Source organism: Halichoerus grypus, chromosome 14, assembly GCF_964656455.1.
Source record: "Halichoerus grypus chromosome 14, mHalGry1.hap1.1, whole genome shotgun sequence".
In the NCBI taxonomy this organism is placed as follows: domain Eukaryota; kingdom Metazoa; phylum Chordata; class Mammalia; order Carnivora; family Phocidae; genus Halichoerus; species Halichoerus grypus.
Window position 1 is genome coordinate 61,318,328 of NC_135725.1, and position 12,047 is coordinate 61,330,374.

Below are 12,047 nucleotides of genomic sequence, written 5' to 3' on the forward strand. Positions count from 1 at the left end.
CTTGACCTTCCCAGACAAATTACAAGATCACAATTGAGACTTGGAATCATCCAGAGCAATGTTTTTCTCAACTTTAGCAGTATAGACTCCAAATACCCCAAGGAAAAATTCTGACCAAACAGTTACAAATTCTGCTATTGAGAACATCTGGTCATTATCTGAGTTATAAATACCTTCTAAATGGGTCTTGTTTATTTGCAAGGAAATGACCATCTGGAATTTAGGACTCTGTTCTGGGTACCACTTTCAAGAAATTGGATTAAGTAAAGCTTGCTTAGAGGAGATAAGTGTGACATTTAACCAAGAGAAGACATTAGGAAGGTTGTGACAGCCTTCTCCAAATATCAAACAAGCTCCCCTCTGTAGGGAGGATTCCATTCTTTCTCTTTGGCCAATAGGTAACACTAAAGCTCATGAGTGGACACTCTAGAGAGAGAGTTTTTAGATTAAAATGGCACTTTGACCTCCAGAGCCACCTGCCCAATAAAGACAGGGCTCATACACAAGGGGAAGTTCCCCACTGATACAGAAGTGGTCCATGCAGAGGAACAATGTTTTGAAATAGTTCATTAGGGCAGTCTGTCTAGTTGACAGTCATGTTGATGTCAACAAGCATCTGGAGAAGTATCAGGTTACACTCCTCCAGCCTGTTCTCCACTTTGCCATCCAGGATCCACCAGGCTTGGAGGTGAACAGAGTGCCTTCCCAGGAAGGAAAAGGGTGTAGAGAAGAAAATTGGAAGAAATTATTGGAACCATTTGGAGACATGAAAAGAAAAATTATATGGATATAGAATGGCAAAGTAAAGATCAAGTCTCTTTCTGAACAATTGTCAGCCCATAAATTGATACCTGGATTTGGTGCAAGCTATTTGTTAACCTCTATTATACAGGTCTATGGCTTTCCTTAGAGATTTTGTTAAGGGAAAAAAAGTTTACTTTGTCCTTATACTTTTTATGCATTTTCCTTTGCTTACTTCTTCAGTCCCTTATTTCATTCATCAGGTACACATAGAGGCAGCATAGCATTGTAGAAAGAGGATGGACTTAAATCCTTCCCTATTTATTCATACACTGAATAAATATTCATTGTAAACCTGTATGTGCCAAGCACTAGAACACTGCAATCACCATGATTAGGGAATATATCTATCTATCTATCTATCATCAACCTTCAAACCCCTTTTTGGGAACATGTACTGCACAAAAGGAGGTTGAAATGTTATATCAGTACTGACAAACTGTGTTGCTCTCAGATTAAGAACCACTTACCTAGAGAAAAATCTCCTTTAGTGGCTTACTCTGGCCAACAGCTTGCTAGCTCCTTTCTTAGCCAATAGCTAGCCTCCAGGTGTTATAATTTTCTAGTTGCAAATATAAAACACCCTCTTTTAAGGAAGTTGCTGCTGAGAGCAGGGGCTCCAGTTTTAAATGGAAAGATTAAGTGCAAAAGGATGAAGAGAGAATTGGAAGACCATCTCTTCTACTTATGGGCTAAATGAACTCCAGGAAGTACCCTCAAAACAGTGGTTTTAATCTCCTCAGCTGGTTGTGAGTGCTAGGGAGAATCAGGTAATTTGGGAATGGGGTGATGCAGAATTCTAATAAAGCTAAATACATGCATTCATCCCTAAGTCTGTTGGAGTAAACAAGAATATCTTGTTCAGCTTCTCTTTGGGTAGGACTGGCTGTTGGGGGATTTCTAGAAGCAGCACTCAATCCCTATCTGACCCAGCACCCTCTTCTATAATGAATATTTTGTAATCCCTCCTTTTACTCTCCTGAAATGAAATCCACAGATAAAATAACCTCTAAAATTCATTGTATAGTAAAACTATACAATGTTATTTGTGTTTATAAATAAAGCAGAGGTTTTTCATCTACATGAATGACTGGCAAGACATTCAGATGTTGGTCGGGACAAAGGGAACTTCTCGGATATGGGGGAGCTCTTCCCTATGCAGCAGGACAACAAGTATCCAGCCTAGACCACTAAATCCCAGGAGGTGCCCCCCATCGTCGGGACAACCTAAAATAACCTCGTGAATGTCCAAAGTGCCCCTGGGGAGGCAGGGGGGAGATGTTGCTCCCATGGAGAACCACTGATGAATAGGAATTGACCAAACAGCCCTTCGTGAAGGCTCCTTTGCTACTTACTGGGTTAACATTGCCACTTACGCAAATCTGAGGCTAGAATGAGCCCAAAGGGCTCCTAATCCAACAAAAGACTTTGATTTGTTTAAGGTCAAACATTTAAGTGGGCCAATGATGTTCCCAGAATAGTACACTTTGAATCTGAAACCACATTTTTTTTTAAGGATTTTATTTTTTTTATGTAATCTCTCCCCCCAGCATGGGGCTCTAACTCATGACCCTAAGATCAAGAGGCACATGTTCTACTGACTGAGTCAGTTGGTTGCCCCTGAACCCACATTTTTTAATACCGTCCGCACCTTTGATTTCAGAGTCAGCTAACCAATACTGAGCGTCTCCTATATACTTACATGGTTCCTTCTCATTGCCTCCTCCCTTCCTCACCCCTAGCATCTACTGCAGCATAATTTTTGTACCAGTCTGTTTTTTGACTGTTACAGAATCCATAATACTGTAGTTACTGGCCTTGTTTAGAGTATTAGTTACCCCACATGTGGGCCCTTAACAGGCTGCCAACTTAACATCTGCATCCTTGGGGTCTTCCTTCTCCCTGGGCCATGTCCAAGGCTGGGCTGTGTGAATGAGCCACAGCTCCAGAGGGGCAGAAGCCATCTCTTAGACAGCCAAGACCCTCCCCCATGGGTCCTATGACCTTGCTCCACACAATATGGCTTTAAGCTCTTGTTATCCCCTGTTTTCCAGTGTTCGGTGGCTGTGTGGCCTCTACAGCTTTAGGGATCAGTCCCTTCTGGGGATTAGCCCCTTTCAGCTGACTCACCTTGGAGGCCTTTGTGGGCAGATTAGGGAGTTTCGCTTGATCAGCACATCCTGAGGTTTACCAGGGCCCCAGCAATCTCTCCCTTCAGTGTTTTGTTTTGTTTCTCCTTACTCAGTTAAAACAAATGCAATTGTCTAGAAATTCCTCTGCACTTGTTTGTGAGGCAATAGCTGACCGGAGAGGATGCAATCATGATGTTAATGATTCATCGAAATAACATAGATCTGTCCAAAGATTCCTTTTGTTATGAATCTATTTTTCCTGACCTTATGTAAGCAAAAAATACCAGTGAGCTGCGCTTAATCTACATATATAACTTTGAACATGTTGTTGTTTAGCTTTAAGAAGGACTTAAAATTATTATTGCTAAAATTATTTGCAATTTAATCACTCAGAGAAAAAAAAGATGAATACAATCTAAAGTCTTTTTGAGTTGTTCATAAGGGAGATGAGACATAGTGAGACATAGAACATCCTCCCCTACTGAAACATTTTTGCGGGACAAATAAGGTGCTCTAGGAGCTCAACCAATGGAGCAGTCACCTTCAGGTGGGGCTACAAGGAAGATTTCCCAGGAGAGGAATTAACCCTACAGCTCATTTGGTTGTATGCAAGGTGATAGACATGGGAGTTTTGGTTTGGGTTTTCTCTTTGGAGACAATATAGAGAAGAAACAGATGAGCTCAGATGGGAAGTAAGATGAGAATAACTAGAGGTCTCTAAAATTGCAACTCTAAATTTTGGAGAGTGGAAGAGCTCAGCTGCCTAAGGCAGAGTAAAGTCAGAGAGACTCAGAAGAGGGTTACGAGGGTCTCTTCCTTAGACTGTATCGCACACACCACACACTCCATCAGGTGAGATAAAAACGAAGTGAGCCATAGACATGGTCTTGGAGCACAGCTGCTGTCTCCCCTTCTTTCTACATGGTGGCTTGCAGGACTGAGAGAAGGGAAGGAGGGAAGGACAGAGATGCGCCTCAACCAATGGCTCTGGTCTTGTCTGCCTTGTGCAGGTACTTCAGTGTTTGTGTCTAATGTGGCTCTCTCCAAACAAGCAGGCTTCCCAGGTGTAGACAAAAATGCATGAAGGGCTTTAGGTGGACATTTCACACTTAAAATATTCCCACCTTTCTCAGCCTAGGAAAAGGTGGCCACAAATCCATCTTCCTTTCTTACACCTGGGCCTTGATTTGCACTCTGTTTCCATGACAACCTCTCTCTCTCTCTCTCTCTCTCTCTCTGTGAGGCATTTGGATGGGCACAGATTACCTGCCAGGCTGCTGCCCACTGGCCCGCTGCTCCCGATCTCCCTCCTATCCACCTTGCCTATATCCAAATGCCACGTGAGCAGATCACAACCCCTCAACAGCCCTTGGGGATGGGAGGTGTGCCTGACTCCCCTGAAGGAGAACCACAGATGCTCTTGGCCCCCACTCCTGTCATCCAAAGATAAGCTTAGGCTTTTGCTGAGAGAGAATACCTTCCACCTCAGTCTCGTTCATTCTGAAATCTCTGCTCTTTGGCCTCAGGATATATGCATTCATATAAGGCAGTTTTTAACACAGGTTCCTAGTGGGACTTCAGGTGCCCCCAAACCGTTTTTGAGATCATATGCCAAATTTTGTATCCATGTGTTGCTTTCACATATTCTGACCTCCTTCTCCCACAAAAGGTAAGAGCCATTGTGTCTGAAGAACAACCAGTTTGTGTCATCTCTGATTCCCCTGAAATCCAATTACATCCAGAGCATGGGAGTTAATTCTTGAACTCCCTGAGCCTTGGACCATTTCCAAAGAAAGTAAACAAACTTCCTAACCTTTCCTTGCTATGTTAGCTATCCACGGACTTCTGAGAACCTCCTGATATGTCTTAGCCAAAAATCTGCCTGCAGAATGGACACTATCCAGGAACATATATGAAGGGCCAATGAACACATGAAAAGATGCTCAATATCATTAGTCATGGGGAAATGCAAATTAAAAACCTCAATGTGATATCTGTATATATCCACTGAAACGGCTAAACTTAAAGTGACTGACAATTCCAAGGACTGGAAAGATTTGGAGCAACCGGAACTCTCATACATTGCTGGCAGGTGGGAGGAAGGGAGAACAAAATGATGCAGCCACTTTAGAAAACAATTTGTCAGTTTCTTATAGAGTTAGACATACACTTATTCTACAACCAGCAATTCGACTCCGAAGTCTTTATGCAAGAAAAATGTGTGACCACACAAAGACCTGTGTGTGATTGTTTACAGCAGTTTGGTCATAATAGTCCCAAACTGGAAATAACACAAATGTGTATGAAATGTGAATGGATAAACAAATCGTGACATATCCATACCTGTGATGGTGCTACTATGCGATGAGAAGGAGCAGACTGCTGATATATGTGACAATGTGGGTGACTCGCAAAAACATTACGCTGAGTGAAGAAAGCTGGACACAAAAGACTACATACTGTCTACATACTGTATGATTCCATATATATATATATATATATATATATATATATATATATATGGCAAAGGTAGAGTGACAGAAAGCAGATCAATGCCTGCCTGGGGCTGGAGATAGTGGGAAGAAATTAACTATAAAGAGGCACAAGGGAAACTTTTTTTAAAAGATTTATTTATTTGAGAGAGAGAATGCTAGCAGGGGGAGGGACAAAGGGAGAGGGAGGGAGAGAGAGAGAGAGAAGCAGACTCCCCGCTAAGCACAGAACCTGCCGCAGGGCTCCATCCCACAACTCTGAGATCATGGCCTGAGCTGAAATCAAGAGTCAGACCCACTGAGTCACCCAGACACCCCAAGAGGCACAGGGGATCTTTTTGGAATGATGAACTTGTTCTACATCTTGACGGTGGGGGTGGACACGTGATTGAATACATTTGTCAAAATTCATTAAACTGTACATTTAAAATATTATTATATGTAAAATATTCATTGAAAAAGCCGATTTTAAAAAAAAACTAGCATCATTTTTCTTTAGATATAGGACAGTCCAAACAGAGAAGTCCTTTGCAAAGATAAATAATCTCAGACTTGAGGTCAAATTACATTGCTTTTATGATGTACCTTGTATATTGGACTCTGGAGTTTTTCCTAGTTTTCTATTCCAACTGGCACTCTTTCAATGGGGAGATGCTTTTTACATCTTTCCCATATTAAAGGTAGAGCCAAAGGAGGTTATTAGCACTGCAGAGTCCAAATTGGGTCTGGCTATATTTTAGGTCTGTTAAATCCACTGCAGCGTTTGGAGCAGATTGGAAGGGAGAGAGATCCTAAACAGATTGAAATACAGCAGCAGGGATGGAGAGAAGCGCCAAGGAGAGACATTTGGGCAGATCTAGTTAGAGACTAGATGTGGGAGTATCAAAGAGAACAGCATCCAAAGGAGATTTTGAATAGTTCCCCACCGCCTCTGGGGAGAAGCCCAAATTCCCATACGTGGGCTCTCAGGCCTTCCGTGGTCTACTTCCAGTCTACCTTTTCATTGCCTGCTATCTCTTTTCACTGAACCAAAAGCCCCTCAAGGGGCACCTGGCCGGCTCAGTTGGTAGAGCACATGACTCTTGATCTTGGGGTCATAAGTTTGAGCCCCACGTTGGATGTAGAGTTAACTTAAAAAAACTAAAAATTAAAAAAAAAAAAAGCTCCTCAAGTGTAGGCTTATGCTTTAACATAGTAGGCATTCCATGAAAGTTACATAATAGTGGGTGTTCAATATGTACTAGTTGATTTTCCATTCACCTAGAGATAGACATTTGTGTTGTTTCTATTTTTGGCTATTATAAACAAGGCTGCTATGAATATTCCCGTCCAGGTCTTTGTGTGGACATTGCTCTCATTTCTCTTGGGTAAATCCTGGGAATGGAATTGCTGGATCATATGGTCGGTTTATTATATCCATACACTGGGATACTACTCAGCAATAAAAAGATATGAGCTATTGGTACACACAACAACATGGATGAATCTCAACATATTTATGTTGAGTGAAAAAAGCTGGTCACCCCCCCAACACACACCAAAAGACAACATATACTGTATGATTCTATTTATAGAAAACTCTAGAAGAAGCAAACCAGGGGCACTGGGGTGGCTCAGTTGGTTCGGTATCTGACTCTTGGTTTCAGTTCAGGTTGTGATCTCAGGGTCCTGGGATCAAGTCCCGCCCTGGGCTCTGTGCTCAACGTGTGGAGTCTGCTTCAGGATTCTCTCTTCCTCTCCCTCTGCCCCTCCCCCCACTCACGCTCGTTCTCTCTCTCTAAAAATAAATATAGATAAATAAAATCCTTGGGGAAGAAAGCAAACTATAGTGACAGAAAGCAGATCAGCAGTTGAGGGGGCAAGGGACAGAGAGGCACAAGAAGTGAGGATTATAAAAGTGACTTGGGGAAACTCTTTGGGGGTGATGGATGTGTTCGTTATTTTTATGGCAGTGATAGTTTCACAGCTGTAGACATACGTGAAAATATCAAATTATACATTCTAAATGCGCAGTTTACAGTATGCCAATTACACTCAATAAAACTGTAAAAAAATACTGCTTGAAAAAACAGCAGACCCCAGTAAATGCATGTAGAATAAATGCAGGGAAGTGTTCACTGTTGGTTTAAGGAATACAAACCAATATGCCCAATATATGTTGGCTGAATTAATGTGTAGAAGGAATAAGTGAATGAATATTAGGTGTTCAAATTTTATAATGAATGAAGGAATTAATTTGACAAAATTTATGTCACCCTTATGTGCCAGGCACAATCCTAGGCTCTGGGAATAGACTGGAGAGCATGACAAAGATCCCTATGCTCATAGAACTTTAATTTGAGGACATCAGACAATGAAAAAGATTTGTAAAATACATACAGTGTGCCCAATAGGTGCTAAGAGAGAGAAAGCTGAGGAGAGAGAAAATATCGGGGACTGACATTTTTGAAAGTGGCACCCTCCTTGAAAAGGTGACGGTTGCGAAAAAACCTAAGGGAAACAGCGGACCAGGTGGATGTCTGGGAGAGCGAAAAGTAACTGCCCCGCAATTGTCGAAAGGAACGAGCAAGAGTTGAATGAAATGTCTGACGACTGAACGAAGGCGGCCATAGGAGCGCACAAGTGCTGGCGAGGTCTTGCTGGGTCCTGCTGGGTCCCGGGCCCTCGCAGCCCGCCCGTACTTGCGTTGTCCACGAGGAGGCGCGCCTGAGCCCGCCCCGCAGTCGTCTTCCGCCGTCGGCCCGTGCGTGGGCACGCGCAGAAACCGCTAGGCGGCGTCGGTTTCCCTTCCCACGCGCGGACGCCGGCGTGGGCCGACGCGGCCGGGGAGCCCGCGCGTGCGCAGAGCCGAGGCCGGGCTGCCCTCGGGGCGGGGCGGAGCGGGGCGGGGCGGAGTGGGGCGGGGCGGGGGCTTGAGGTGATTCCCGAGCCGCCGCGGCGGCTCCGGCCGTGCGGGGAAACCGAAAGTGGGCGGTGGCCGCGGTTGTGGCCCTGGCTGAGACGGCGACGGGAGCTGGGCCCAGAGGCGCGCGGACGGGCCGTGGGCCCCCGGGACGAGGTGAGCGCAGGTCTTGCCGCTGCGGGCGCGACAGGTGCGGGGCGACGTCGGACGAGGTTTCGGGCGGGCGCGGCGCACCTGGGTCACTAGCGGGACAGTGGCCCGGGCGGGACTCGAACGGGCCTGGGGCCTCTTCACGGCAGTCGCAGGGGATGCCCCGGGGGGAGTTGGAGTTCCAGAGCGTTGTGTGTTAAATCTCTGATGGGACCCCTCCCCCGGCCGCTGGGTGACAGGCTGGGCGTCCGCCCGGAGCCTGACAGACCCTCCCGCCGCCGGGACACTCAGTGCAACAGGGGAAATGCAGCAGTGGGGGTGTGGACGAGGGGCGGGAGAGGCTGACCAGGAAGTGGTTCCACAGCCGCCCGCCCGGAGCAGGGCATATCAGAGCCTCCGGCTGTCTGAGCTCGGTATTTTACACCGTGAGCTTTCAGTCCCTTAAAGGCACGGGCCTCTCTGTGGACCAGCCCATGCAGGCCGCTCAGGTAATGCAGGCACAAACACTATACATGGGTCTCGAACCGTGAGCCCCAGGCCGGTATACAGCTAGGAAGGAAACATGAATTCATGAATGAGTTGTCTCTTAACTTTGATCACGATCCAACAGGGTCAGGTGCTCAGCCTCAAGTTAATGGGAGGGGGCTTGGAGCCCGCACAACTTTTCTGCTCCGTTCCGCTTGCGGGGTGTAATATATTTCCGGTTATAACCAAAGAGTACCAGTCCCAAATAGTTTCAGAGAGCAAGAAAGGGAAATACCTGTATTAGAAAAAGTACTGGCCCAAAAGGATTCTGATAACCGCCCTACAAAACAAAACAAACTGATCTGGGTGAACCCCCCCACCCCCCATCGTGCAGGTGGAAAAATTGCAGTAAAGCGTTCTGCCTAGTGATATGCAACAACCTAATGACAGAAGCGAAACTTAGACCCAAATTTCTAAGTCATCCTCAGCTGCCTTGATGTGTGGGTGTTGCATACTGCAAATAGTGTGGGCTTTGCAGACCTGGGTTGGAAATCTGGGCTTCTCCTCTTACTAATTGTGGATCGTGAATAAATTACTTTTTTTGAGCCTCGTTTTCTGTGTATCATATGGAAATGTTTAACATAATTCCACACAGCTTTTGTGAGGTAACTATTGTAAATCCTTTGGTTTATAATAATGGTCAAGAAATGTTAACTCTTTTCCTTTCCCCAAGCTTCCCGTATTTTACATAATTGGATTTCCGTTTCTTGGAGTCGTCTAATATAACATTAAGTGGCACGTGGTGGGGATTTTGCCATTTCCACTTAATTGACATTTCAGAGCATCGGTTACATGCAAAGTACTGTGCTGGGTACAGAATTGCTCCTGGGTCAGCTGCATTAGAATCCACATCTCCTGTGCCCCAGCCTAGGGCCCTTTGGTGGCACACAGATTTCCTCTTTGCTAGTTAAACACAGTGAGACTGTGAGGCAGCGGTTGGCAGTGCCCTGGGACTTCGGTCCCTGTACACTGGAGATGGAACATAATCCCCGCTAATGCCCTTTTAAGTGTATTGGTTTATTGGTTGAACGTGGCTGAATGAACTACTGTGTTTTGTACCAAGAGATTTAAACTTCTTGAAGGACTTCTCTTTAAATTCTCTGTGCAAGGTAATCTAGTTGGAGACTTAACATGAATTTAAAGGAAAATACTTTATAATCCAACTCTAAGTGCCTATTCTGTGTTCAAGTGCTGTTTTCAAGAACCGAGATTTGACAGAGTGCTTTGCATCTGGGCACTTTCAGGATCAGCAGATGAATACAGTTAAGGACCCAAGTTCCTTGGTACTTGCGTGAAATGTAATTTCATACTTAACGTGAATTGGTTTTTCTTTCTCTATGCAAAACTTATTTTCTCTGCCCTCTACTCCTGTCTTTGCACTTTTGAAAGATTCATTCTTTGGCCAAATGTATTTTTTAAAATTTTTTCATTCAAACTATTTAAAAGGAATCAATTTTGTCATTTTTAGCTGTGATGTGTATATATGCCAATTAGAACTGCTGGTCAGCACAAGATAGCTAATGACTCCAAAGCAAACTCAATATTATAGCTGTGCAGCTTTGTCAGGAGGAAGCCAACCTGTGGTTTCCATTAGATCTTTGGATCCCACTTCAGAACCTGAAGGACTCCAAGGAAAGTTTAGAATCACAGATCTTTTCCATCTTCCTATCTTCCATATGAAAAAAAGAGACCTGAAGTGACTCGCTCAAAGGGTCACAGCTAATTAGTAGCAAAACTAGGATTAAGATCCCAAATCCTAACTAAGCCACTTTATTATCTCAAGAGTTTTTTCTCTAATATGCAGATTTATGGAAAGCCCTTACTTATTCATAATATGTAGTTAGTAATGCATATACAGTTTAGAGCTTGAAATTACAATAATAATAATAACAACAACAACAATAAATGCTCCCTAAAGATACCCTGTGGAAATATATCATCACCTGAAGGTATCTTTCTTTTTATGACTATTTTTTTTTTTAAGATTTTATTTACTTATTTGAAAAAGAGAGAGACAGAGAGAGAGAGGGAATATAAGCAGGGGGAGCGGGAGAGGGAGAAGCAGGCTTCCCGCTGAGCAAGGAGCCCAATGCGGGGCTCGACGCAGGGCTCGATCCCAGGACCCTGGGATCATAACCTGAGCTGAAGGCAGCCGCTTAACCACTGAGCCACCCAGGCGGCCCACTATCTTTCTTTTTAAAAAGATTTGGTAAAGGAGTAATTCAGGTGGTAACAAGTAGACTATACTGTAATTGGAAAGAAAACATGTTAAACTGTTGCAAGATGAGAAATCATCCTGGAAGGGTCTTAACCAAAATCTTCCCTCTCTTAGGCTCAGTTTATTGATTTGTAAAATGAGGGGTTTGGGATAAACTAGATAATATCTAAAATCTTTTTGGCACAGACATTCTGAACTTTGAGGGCCTGGCTTGTTGCTAAAATAGTGTCTTCAAGTAAAAGGGCAGCCAATTACCACAAGTATTTGCCCTAAGGAGGTACTAAAAATTGTGTAGCTGACTAAAGAAGGTAAGAGAGATTACTCGGTGATTTCAATTTACCCTAATAATTCTTCAGATTTATTCTGGGGTTTAGTGCCACTCTGCAACTCAAATTTATGACATTGAGGAAGATGAGCCAAATAGTACAGTTGAAAATAGGTGAGAAAAGAGAAACGTAGAGAAGAGAAAGCACAGGTGAGAGCTGGACCAGCTGGGCTAATGGATAGTGAGGAATCTCAGGCTCTGGGAAGCACGTAACATGTAAATGACTGAGTCAGGGAGGCTTAGTGGTAAAGACTGTACCACATTCTTCAGAATAAGACTTTTTCAAGATGTTTATCAGGTATATTAAGGAGAAAAGCTGTGAATTTCCAAAATACAGTTTTGAGTGTGAGAATTATGTTAGGCTATTTAAATCATTAAATATCACTTTCTTAAAAGTTATTACTTTCCCCTACTCCTTGCCCCACTTCTTGTACATTATTAGCACTTTGGAGTGCTCTGTGATTTATTGTGTAGTAAAAATAAAAAGGACAGAGTGAAAGGA

At 43.9% G+C, this 12,047-nt stretch overlaps 1 protein-coding gene across 3 annotated transcripts in view; it reads left to right on the forward strand.

Moving 5' to 3' along the window:
* Positions 1-8,329: 8,329 nt before the first annotated feature.
* TDRD7 (tudor domain containing 7) overlaps positions 8,330-12,047 on the forward strand; it is a 75,937-nt gene continuing 72,219 nt past the window's right edge. For 2 of the 3 annotated variants that reach the window (XM_036100520.2, XM_036100523.2), the window contains exon 1: positions 8,330-8,483. The gene's annotated coding sequence lies outside the window, so the exon portion shown is untranslated. Of the gene's footprint in view, positions 8,518-12,047 lie in introns of all 3 variants that reach the window. The other variant, XM_078061492.1, reaches the window with a different exon arrangement.